The sequence below is a fragment of the Lepeophtheirus salmonis genome, chromosome 10 (assembly GCF_016086655.4).
Source record: "Lepeophtheirus salmonis chromosome 10, UVic_Lsal_1.4, whole genome shotgun sequence".
Lineage (NCBI taxonomy): Eukaryota > Metazoa > Arthropoda > Copepoda > Siphonostomatoida > Caligidae > Lepeophtheirus > Lepeophtheirus salmonis.
The window spans coordinates 13,923,268-13,935,350 of record NC_052140.2 but is presented as its reverse complement, the minus strand read 5'-3'; the positions used below and the strand labels follow the sequence as shown (position 1 = coordinate 13,935,350).

General features: G+C 32.6%; 1 pseudogene; it reads left to right on the top strand.

Moving 5' to 3' along the window:
• The first annotated feature begins 1,358 nt into the window (after nucleotides 1–1,358).
• LOC121125573 (UDP-glucose 4-epimerase pseudogene) lies at nucleotides 1,359–2,310 on the top strand (annotated as a pseudogene).
• Nucleotides 2,311–12,083: the final 9,773 nt, after the last annotated feature.

The window sequence follows — 12,083 nt, the reverse complement described above, 5'->3', positions numbered from 1 at the left end:
TGCAACTGTCCTTGTCTTCTAGGACAGTTGTAAAATTTTATAAGCCGCATATAAATGGACTTTCTGGAAGAATTACTTATTGATATAAGCTCTAAATATACTTTTTTTAAAAGCATACATATGTAAAATCGTACATTATGTCAAAAAAGTACCGGGAATTGTTTATTTAAATTGGCCGCACTGAAAGAAAAAAATATATATAGGTCGGCAGCACTGTCTTTCATATGATGCCAAGTTTGAGCGCAATCTGTAGACCAGTTTGCTTTCAACAGATAAATAAGTCAGTCTAACTCAATTAGTGAACAAAGAGTTTGCCTTAAATTATACTTTTTGTGAAGGAAATTTCATCTGCTGACGCGTTGAAATTGTTAGAAAAAGCTTTTTGGTGAATCAGTTTTATCAAACCCTCGTGCATATGAGCTGTAAAAGGCGTTCAATGAGGGCATGAGATCAAATCTCTATAGTCAAAGTGATGTTCATTGTTTTCCTTGATATCTGCGGTCTGGTGCATCATGAATCAATTCCAAAGGGACAAACAGTCAATAACTACTATATGGGCGTACTAAGGCGGTTGTGTGAGAAAATCCGTCAAAAAAGGCCAGAATTATGGGAGAATAGAGCCACAATATTTAACGAATTCAAGGTCAAACACGCAATAAATCCCATCGATAAACCACCATAATCACAAGATTTAGCTCCGTGTGAATTTTTGGTTGTTGCCCAAACTTAAATTGCCACTCCGTGGAACCCGTTTTAAGTCTATTGAATCCATAATACAAAATTTGTGGAAAGAGCTAAAGGCCATGTCAACAAGTGCCTATAAAAATTGTGTCGAGGACTGTAAAAAACGTTAGTATATGTATGGTTTTGCATCCTATGGAGATTACTTTAAAGACAACAAAATAAATTTTATGATTGAATGTAAAATTTGTATTTTACTTAACCATTCTTGGTACTTTTTTGACAGAATGTATATTAAATTTTGGCGATTTTAAGTCAAAACAACTCTTAGTAAGGAGTTGCAACTTTTCTTGGTGTCCCCTACGTCTTATTTTCATTCGTTTAAGGTAATGATATAATTACATTTTATTATTTGAACTTGTGTGATCTAGAAATTACTTACGTCAATTGTAAATTAAATTTGCTATGTTCCTATTTTTACCATCACTACGACTAATGTAACAGTAATACTTCTACACGTATCAGAAGAAATGATTTGGTGTTGGAAACTAATAAATTAATGATCTGTCGTAGTAATGAGATAGACGAGGGCCACTTTCGGGAGAAAAAGGGATACATCATTTGTATCTGTTTTCATTATGATTTTTTCTTTTAGACAATATATTACCCAAGTCAAAATGTCTGGAAAAGGTAAAACTCTGTTGGTTACTGGAGCTGAAGATATGTAGGATTACATCGTGTTCTGGAGCTTTTAATCGAGGACTACATCATCATTCATTTGGATAACTTTGTTAATTGCGACCAAGCAGAAATTACTCTTCCCTGGAAGTTTATGTCGAGTGGAGGAGATAACAGGGAAGAGGTCTTCCTTCCCTGAGGCTGAAGTCACTGATAAGGCCACATTGGTCCTTATCTTTGAAAATATACAATAGATTGCGTTGTACATTTTGCAGCTCTTAAAACTGTTGGAGAATCTTGTCCACTGCCTTTGATGTATTACTCCAATAATGTCCCCAGAAATGCAAATTTAATGGATTTAATGATAGAGTATAGGATGACAAAGATTGTTTTCTCTTTATCAACCACAATATCTGGAGATCTTCAATACTTGCTCGTAGACTAGATGCATCCCGTTGAAGTATTCTAATGGGGAAAAATAAAACTTCATTGAAGATAAGAATGTTAAAATGTCGATAAGGACTGGGGAACCATGATTCTACGTTATTTCAATTCAGTCAGTAAAATTGGAGAAGATCCAATCTTCTACGTATTCTTGCACAAATTGCATTAGGTAGAAGAGACAAGTTGATTGTCTATGGAAATGACTATGACACAAAGGATGGAATCGGAGTTAGAGACTACATACACATTATGGATTTAGCTAAGAAGCATTTAATAAGAAGATATTAAAGAACGCCTCAAACGAGAGCAACAAGATGTTTCAATTTACAATCATCGAACATGAAAAGGATCAAGTGTTCTTCAAGTCATTGAGGCATTTGAAAGACCTTCTGTAAAAAAAATCCATTTGAGTTAGCTGACCGAAAAACTGGAGACGTGTCCTCTTCTTACGCAAAATGTGAATCAGACAAAGAAAAGCTCACAAAAAAAATCCCTGAGAGCATCTAGTATGCATTTTAGCTTGTTGCCCGTGAAATCCGACTACTCATCGCAAAAATAATTTACAATTATCTTGTAATTTGCATTCATACTTAATATTTTCTTCTTCTCCTACTAACTGTAGATGAAGTAGTAAGCCCCCCTTTATTATCGTCCTAGACTTATATAATGAATGAAACATAAATAACTAATTAATTATTGTGCGGTCCGGTACAATTTCAACCACGGGAGTTGGGAACCACGTATCTAGATCATCAAAACCGTTGTCATCATTTAAAATAAGTAAAAAAATTCATGGATAAATTTAATGTTTATCCTAAATCAAGGCTACAGGGTAGGACTCGGTGCCTTTTTTAGTGGAGTGTGAAAATTTGTACATACTCCGGCTACAAAAATTGTTATAATTTATGCCAATAAAATTTATTTATAATCTAAGGCTTTAAGAGGTTATTTGAATTGTTGTTCCTTGGTTACAAGGACATAAATTATGTTCATAAACTTGTGAATGTATTAGCAATAAATAGATTTTGATCCATTTAATTTGTTGTTCCTCTTGTTAAATATTTTACATTACAAATATTTGCTTTATACCTGGCACAATTATTTACTACATACAACTAATAACTACCCTTAGCTATATATTAGATCTATATTTATAGTCTGTAGACTCAAATGACTTAATAGTTCTTATATAGGTTATAAAATATATTACTAAAAAATAATGTGTCGAGTCGGTGACATTCAAAATACTGGAGTTGGAGTCAAGCATTTTATTTACTGACTCCACAGCCAGTTTAAATACTGGGGTGGCTAAACACAACCTCAGCACTAATGAAAAGGTATATCATGTATTGGGAACTTTGAAAAAAAAACGACTTTCTGGAGATCAAAGTTGGGCACCATTTTTATAGAAAAACAAAACATTTACTGAATCTCTGATGTCAAAATACGAAAATTTTCATCCACCCTAATATACTTTTATGGGTATACGAACATTATTCCAGTAATATATATGCATGGTGTATGTAACATAAGTATTCTCATAAACCGGGTGGTCCATATAAATTAGGAAAATCATTAAAGTATATAACGAAGGAAGACGCGTGGATCCAACTTTGGCATTATACTAGTTCTGGTCTTGCATTTTTAATTTACAATTCCTGCATGAATGGAATAGCCACCGGAATAAATTACACCTTCCAACAAGACACTGTACTTCCACAAGGCCAAAAAAGTGCCGGATCTCTTGGCCTCAAAATGTACACACTTTTGGAGCCCAGATTTTTGTTCTGTAAACTGTCCATACCTGAACCCAAATTATTCCTATTTCTGATGGAGGGTAGACAATGCGGCCTGTGCCAAGTATCATTTGTCTGTGGAGGCCTTGACGAAGTCCATTATCCGTACAATGGCAAACCTGGATCTGCACAGTGTCGTCCTGACCTGCAAAAGCTTCCAGCACCGTGGGAACGAAGTTATCAAGAGAGGCGGATCTGATTATAAATAATTGACTTTCAAATAATAAAAAAGTTATGGTGATGCCACGTCAGGTTTATTCGTTATAAGTCTTTAAAGATTTCCCCAATTTATCTGGACCACCCTCTACATATTTATATATATATTTACATCTTAGTAGGTTTTTAAAATAGTTTATTACATTTTTTACAGTATAGAACTTTTTGAATAAAATTATATTAACATTTTGTTCAACAAAAAAATCGAGGGAAGAAAGAAACGGGGAAAGGAGGGAAAGCCCCATCTTTGTTTAATTAACCCTATTTCAAACAGTGTACTATGAGCTGTAACCTAGAATAATCACTTTTTAAGGACCAATTGCGTAATTTAATATTAAAATTGATCAGACCCTCGTTTAGAACATTTTCCCTCACGTCATTATAATTGATGGAGAAGCCATTTTGGAGACGCAAAGTTGATATTTTTACTAAATAAAATGGGCAATTCCTAATTATTAAACAAAGCTCCACTCTGAAGTATTTATAATAACATCAATTCTTGCCTCCTTCAAAATAAAAGGATTTTCTGTTAAGTGAATTAGTGCATTTCATTTTTTTACAATGACATACAATTTGAGTATTCAGTGAGTTGATACTCAAGTTAAACATCTTTTTTTCTTTTTTCAATTGGGGATTGTCTAGCTTGTTAACCTTTTTGTTTCAAATTTCTACATGATGGAATAAGACAGTAAAATTATACTGCAGAGCCTATATAAGTTATAAATTATAAGAAGTAGCCTTCCTTGATTATTATACAAGCCAAAAAAGTATCAAGGCGAAAACGTTGCAAGGCTAAGCAGAACAAGGTAAAAATGTCACAAAGGCAAAAGCGTTACAAGGCAGGCCACACGTTCAAGGCGAATCCTCCTGACACGGTCTGGGAGTACATAAGAGATAAATAGCAGTTGGTATAATTGTCTTATTTGTTTAACTACCAGATGATTTCTGGGGTTTTTTTTCGTTTCTTATAGAATGAAAGTTTGCATGATACAATGAAGGTAATAACCTGTGATATATATAATAACAGCTGATATTACATTAGTAGCACGTGTGTACCTTCAATTTAAATAATAAAAAAAGAAGAAAAATATTAAGAGAACAAAATAATAAACCCTTGATTATAAATTGCGTATTTGCGATCTAAACAAACAAAAGCATTGATACAACTGTTAAAACAAAATTATTATTATGAAGGATCTTTCAAAAGCTTATTTAAAAAAGTTTAGACAATATCAATTATTTCAATCAATTATAAAATACTTGGATATAATTTAGAGTACTGAAAATTCAAAATTACTTCCATCTAAAAGGATGTTCCATTAAGGAAATTAGAACATTTCATTATGTTAACATGAGATATAAATTGTACATTCAGTGAGTTGATGGAATTTGACTACATTAAGATGTTCTTTTGTAAAAAAAAAACTTCCAATTTTCGTAAAAAGGTTTTGAAAAAGTATTATAGATTCATCTTAAGAGCCATCCAGGAAATAGAAAATAATTCATAGATTTCTGAAAACACGTCATCGGTTGCTTCCTAACCATTCATCATAATCGGGGGCATTTCAGGGCCATGAGATACAATTTGAGTATTCAGTAAGGTAATACAATTCGACTAAATTGAGTGAAATGTGTGTTTTTTAGCAAAAAAATCTTGCTAATTATCGTGAAGTAGTCATTAAAAGTTAACATTGATTAGAATTTAGTGAGAAAAAAATAAAAATAATGTTTGTCTGTATGTATAAAAAGACGTCAACGGGTGCACTGTATATAGTACTATCTGGTTCATAGACCAATATAGTTCTAAAAAAAGGGAGGATTGTAAAAAAATGCATGAAATATCGTCGGTGTATAGTTCCTCTCACATTAAAAATAAAAAAAAGGAGGGAATTACTTTATATAAAATTTTAAAAAAATGAATGGGATTTTAAATGAGGTTTTAATCAGAAAATGTTTCTGAATGAACATTGACCAATTCTTACGTTTTAATTTCGAGTCTGAATTATGTTGTGAACCTATATTCCTGGAGTCTAAGTCGAATATAAAGTTTTTGTTTTATTTTAATATTAAAACTCAAATGTACAAGGCACCAAGTCTGTTTTTGCATCTTATTAATGTTCTGAACGTTGATTTATTGAATACTATTTATGTATTTTTAAGTTGTGGACCATTTCCTGCTATTAAATAGAGAATAGTATAGTGGGGGGAATCGAATGTGTTGGAGCTCTTAGGTACCAGGTCAAGTCCTGATCTACGCTCTATATCCTGATGTTGTCTCTGATTCTAGAATTACCAAGATGTGTTTGTCATTGTCAAGTAGATAATTACATAGTATTGGAACATGAATAATTATGAAATATACTTATTATTTTTCTTGGTAATGTGTCTGTTCAGCAAATTATGCATTGCGTAATGTGGTAATTCAGCAATGTGTTTGTTCAGCAAAGTGGTCATTCGTCGTTAAGGTATTGCAGCAAAGTCTTCTAGAGCCAATTACGACGTAGGCTAACTACCAGCTGCTTTTGTTATTCCCTTTATATCTTCCTAGAGGAGAGGTTGAAAAAAAAAAGTTTTATAGTTGGAAAAAGAGGAGAAAATAAATATAAAACGTGTCATAAAAAGCAGGGGATTTGTAAGGTTCTAATCAACGGAGTAGTAACTTTGTCAAAAGACATTTACAATGAGTAAATACATTAGCATAATTTGTAGATTTAAGACTCCAAAGGAAAAGTAAACCATTTTTTATAAAATATATCCAAGTATATGTAATCTGGATGTGTGCCAAAGCAATCAAAATTGTCTCATTGTTAGAATGAATTAGTGTTGTGTAGGTCCTTTTTTATGTCTGAAGACAACTCTCTGTTCAGTTCAGTCTAGATATGCTTCAGTTCAGTCCTAAAACTGAAATTTTTTGGACCTTGATGTCGTATATCAACTTTATTTATTCATTTTTAAGCAAGTTAGTATTGACAGTTAGAAGGTCCGAATGTCCCCAGGGACTCATAAGACTGGACTTATAAAATAAGTGCCGACACAACACTAGTTACAATTATTATCTTCCCTGTTTTATATTTTTTTTAAAGCACGTCTTTGAAATACCTAATTTTGGCTCATTAAACATTTTATAAAACTCTGCCTAACATTACATTTAGTTATCTAAATACTAATTAGATAAATTATGGTCTAGTAATCCATTTAATATTCGCAATTGCATGTGTAGATTACATTAGTCACGATTTTTAAGTAAAATTTTACTTTAATCACAATATGGTTTTGTAAAAAATAAGATCATGGATTGTATCTCTTTTACACTACAGACTCTGGTCGAATATAACATTGACTTAACAGTGATTGATTTTTCCAAGGCCTTTGATACTTTGTCTCATGAATACATAATTAAAACGCTATATCGAAAAGGATTTATAATTCGTATGGCTGCAGTTATCTTAGCGCGTACTCATACAATGGTGCAATGCAAAAACTAATTAGAATATTTTTCGAACAACAGGGGCGTTCGTCAGGGAGAAACCTCTGTCCCAAATACATTTTATTATATGCCTTGATGGGCTAGTACAAGAAAGAGATCATAGAGATGGAATAAAAGGCTGTCAGTTGTCACACTCAAATTTAAAATATCAATGTTATCCAGACGACTTAACAAGGATATTTTGCGGGAGTTCGTATAAGACAACAAAATCAATCAAAACACGTTTGGGGTCCTATCTACATTCTCTAAATTATCTGGTCTGTTGTTGAATGAAGATAAAACTGAAACAGGTTAACTTATAACGGGTTACGTGGAAAGGCTTGGCCTCATTTTAAATTGAAATCAATGTTACAACTCTTGGGATCTTGGATAGGCAAAGGAAGTTGCGAAATGAATGGGAAAGAGATTTGTAATATCATTAGGAAACCGGTTTCTTATTTCTCTTCTTTCAATTTAAAAGTATGGGATAGGATCAGGTCATGGAATATTTATACTATTCCTAAAGTAACGGACCTCCTTCGTGTTATACCTTTCAACAAGGAAATATTATGTCTAGAAGATTCCTACTTGAAATAATTGACCAAAAAAAACCTACACCACAAACATCCCATAATCCGTTGAACTTTGGGGGCGTAGGTGTGGCGGATTTTGTTTTTCTATGGAAAACTCTGAACTTCTATTGGATTAGAAAGTTATGGGAATATGACGACTATTGGAAAATTAATTTAAATGAATTCTTATAGCTAAACTACATGGAATTTCAGCTAAGCCCACATTTGGGACTTGTGGATGTTTTGTAAGTGTTGTCATTATACTCGGAGCGTTTTAAAAATTTTTGTGATGGTGTTACTGAAGTAGTTAAAAAGTTTGAATTATCTTTACGATGGGAGATGCCAACTAGAGGGAGCATTAACCAAAAAGCTGTGTGTAGTATAAACTCCGATATTGCTGTTGATTTTAATTTGACAGATTGTCCAATGAATAAAATGGATTTTGTCTTTCATCTCTCTATTTCAAATAATGAGAGAGTTGATGCAATTATTATTAAAATGCAATATATAGTCTATAAATTACGGACAGTAAAAGAACACAACCTCGATGGAATTTTACATATAGCTAATCTTTATGTGAATGTTTTATTGAAGATTTAAACTCTTTTATTAATTTAGATCATCGTCTAATTGATGTTATTTCTAAGTTATTTTTATTTAAAATACTCTTGATTGTGCCATATTTTATAATGGTGTTTTTAATTTTCGTTTGTCTACACATGTTTTAACGAATTATTTTTTGTGTGTTATATTATAATAAGATTGTAAATGTTTAAATGGGTGCCTATTTAAAAAAAAAGTAAAGAAATGTCCAGGACAAAAACATTAATTTGAGGTATTTTCAATTTGACCCGTAAGACGACACAAGGATTAATAGTATTTTATGGGTGTTTATATTGAATAAATTTATCTCTATTTTTGGTAAAATTTTTTTTGGAAATCCATCATCAGATAATGATATATACATACAATGATGCACGCACCCGTATTATATATGGACTTATTTTCTTAATGCTTTAACTTTTTTTTTTAAAGACAACATAATAATTAAAAATATCTTCATTCTTCAACCATAATGAAGATACAAATTAAGGATAAAATAACTCACTAATCCTCTTCATAATTCCCCTTTATAATTCGTATTCCATTTTTTCACATTAGTATAATAATTATATAAATAACCTACAATGAAGTATAACTTTCTGCAATAAGTATACACATTGTATACTCCTACTGAATATCTTTTTAGAGTGTCTCTCAACTATGTAAGTATCGAATTTTGTTTTTTTTGCATTTGTTTATGACATGCTTTCATGTTTTTTTTTTACTTCACTCCAAATGATTTACTATACTTAGTATTATTTGCAAAAATTAAAGATGCATATTTTAGTACCTGGATTGAACTTCTTTTTTATAATACTTTATATTATATGTAGGAGCTGAGTAAAGAGATGCTATGTAGTATGTTCATAAAATGCACTTAACTATTTAGGTAGGCAAAACGTGGACTCTCGAGCCTCTTGGCCTTCATAACCTCTGTTAAAAGGTAGCGTGGGGTTTTCACAAATAAGGGCAATCCCAAGTCACCCTTCACGGCTCTAGGTCCTAGGAGCCATGGAAAAGCAGGTGGCGCGGCAATTCATCCAATTGGTTAGGGCCTCTTTGATCTTCTTCTACAAACTGAACCGGAAATCCGGAGCATTCTTTAAATTGTGCCCTCTACTTTCCTGAAGGTGTCTTTTCCATCGCTCTTCATCTTTGCCACCTTGAAAACCAGGCTCTCACAATATCCATAATCCTCGCCACCTCAACTTTTTGAGATCGGAGATACGCTGTCTTTTTGCTCACTCATGATGACAAGATGACAAAATGCTGATCGTTTATTCATGCAAAAAGGATGACTGAACCAGAATTTCAAAAAATAATAACTATACCGTCTTATATTGAATAGACAATTACAATTAATTAAGAGTCCACATTTTACCCTAGATATCAAAGTAAATTTTGAATTGTTTTACCGGGTGGATTTTTATACTTTATTTGGATACCACATGTTTCTCAGCTGGTGGGCTATGGTCCAAAAGTGGATTACATGCCTCAACTCTTAAAATTCCAGGAAAATTACCGCATCTATTAGTTCTATTACAGGATGTCTTCCTGAGCACTTATAATAAAGTTGATTTAAAAACATTTGGTGGTGCTAAATAAGAACAATCTTGAACATAAATCAAGAATAGACAAACATCTCAATGTATTTGTTTACTTCATTTATATACAGCCCAATGTTTCATATACATTTTTCAGTCACTTAAAGGGTTTTGAATTGTTGAATGAACTATTATACAAAATAATAGTATTTCTAGCTTATAAATTTTTTTGATTTATTTACTTTACAAAATGGTATTGTAGCACCAATAAAATTTTGATCAGCCGATGACATAACCTTAACTTCAACCTAATATACTCTTTTCATATATAAAGAAAATTACAGATTTTTACGTAGATTTATTATTTCACCCTTACTCTTCCGACCAATTTTGTCTTATACGAGTTGTACAGAGTGCAACAGGGAAATTTTTCGAGATCACAGCAAAACCTTACTAGCTTTTTATTAAAAAATTATAATGAAAAAGGTTATTGAAAAAACTTTTAGAAATCAATCTTGCATGAATTATTCAATATGGCCGCCTCTATCACTGGCTCCACACGACGTCAGAACTTGATGCAGCTTGCCACAATATAATCGGCTGACATATTGGCCCATTGCTTCTTGATGCTGGTATTTAGCTTCTACACATTTTTGAGTGATGTCTTCCCAACCTTGTTCTCTAAGACACTCCACACACTGAAAACAAGGGGAATGAGACTGGACTGGAAGAGTGCCAGAAGGTCGTGCCCCAGAAGTCAGCCAAGTGCTCCTTGCAGAAGTTATGTGTCTTCAAAGCCGTATACTCTTGGGTCCACACATAATTATTCTCAGGATAGTTAGCCTTCAGCTAGGGCAAGATTTTCCACCTGAGGACCTTATAGAAGGCCTCAGTACCGATTTTTAAAATATGGAAACACACATTACGTCAACAACAATTCATCTCCAAAATCGATCTAGATGGAATTTTGTTGTACTTAAATATCAGATAGTTTACTACACGTGAAATAACACCTGGGTCTATTGGTTTTAGTACAAGGTGTCTTCCTTAGCAATGCATAATATATAATTAAGTTGATTCCAATCCATTAGAACAAAAAAATTGAGTTGTAATAGAATATTCCTTGTTTTCCTCTTAATAGCAAATTACTTATTGATAGGGAAGGGGGGGGGGCATTTCTGAAAGTGCAAAATTCTGAAAAACTTTTAATTTATTTCTAAAGTCTGTATCTATCTCCGTTTTGAAGTAAATGCTCTTTTATCATTGTTTTTCTAAGTGGACATACTTCACACACAAACATAAGTACCACACACATATAAATTATTATTGTAATACTATTTCGGATATCTAATATAATATTATAGTTGTATGTCCACTGATATAAGCACATTGGGTATTTATTTCAAAAATGGAGACAGATAGATAATTTTGTTATAGAATAAAAATTGTTCAGAATTCTTAGTTACGTATGTAAGTCTATGCTTCATTTTGATCAGACCAGATTCCTGGGTTCGGGAGGCAAGTTTTTTTATTCGCAAATAAGTTTATTTTTTATTAAACAAGGACAATTTGCCCGAAAGCTTGCCTTGCAACCTTGAGTGAATAAAACCTTGTAGATCTATGGGTGAATATAATTAGAAAATTAGAACAGACCAGGTAGGAGAACGGATGATGTCGTTATGTCTCTCAAAGCAGCAATAGGTGAAACAAATGCGTCAGGATAGTCCCTGGCCATTGATATATTGGATTTCCTAAAAGCATTCAATTCCTGGGAGTATGTGGCATTGTGGAGGGAAATTCAATTTTGGGGTTCCCTCCTGTATTTAGTGAGGTAGTCAGGAATATGCTAATAGGAGCAAAATCAGGGACATATATTCATGGTGAACCAGAAATAAATATTGAGATAGGTACAAGCCAAGGAGATCAGATACATCAGAAACATCATAGTTATCAGCCCCCTACAAAGTATGATAGATAAATATTTAATAGGAACAAAAATAGAAGGAAAAAAGGTTAAAAGTATATTATTTGCAGATGATGTTACTATCTTGATGAGTGATCCATCAGTTGAGTTAGACTGTAG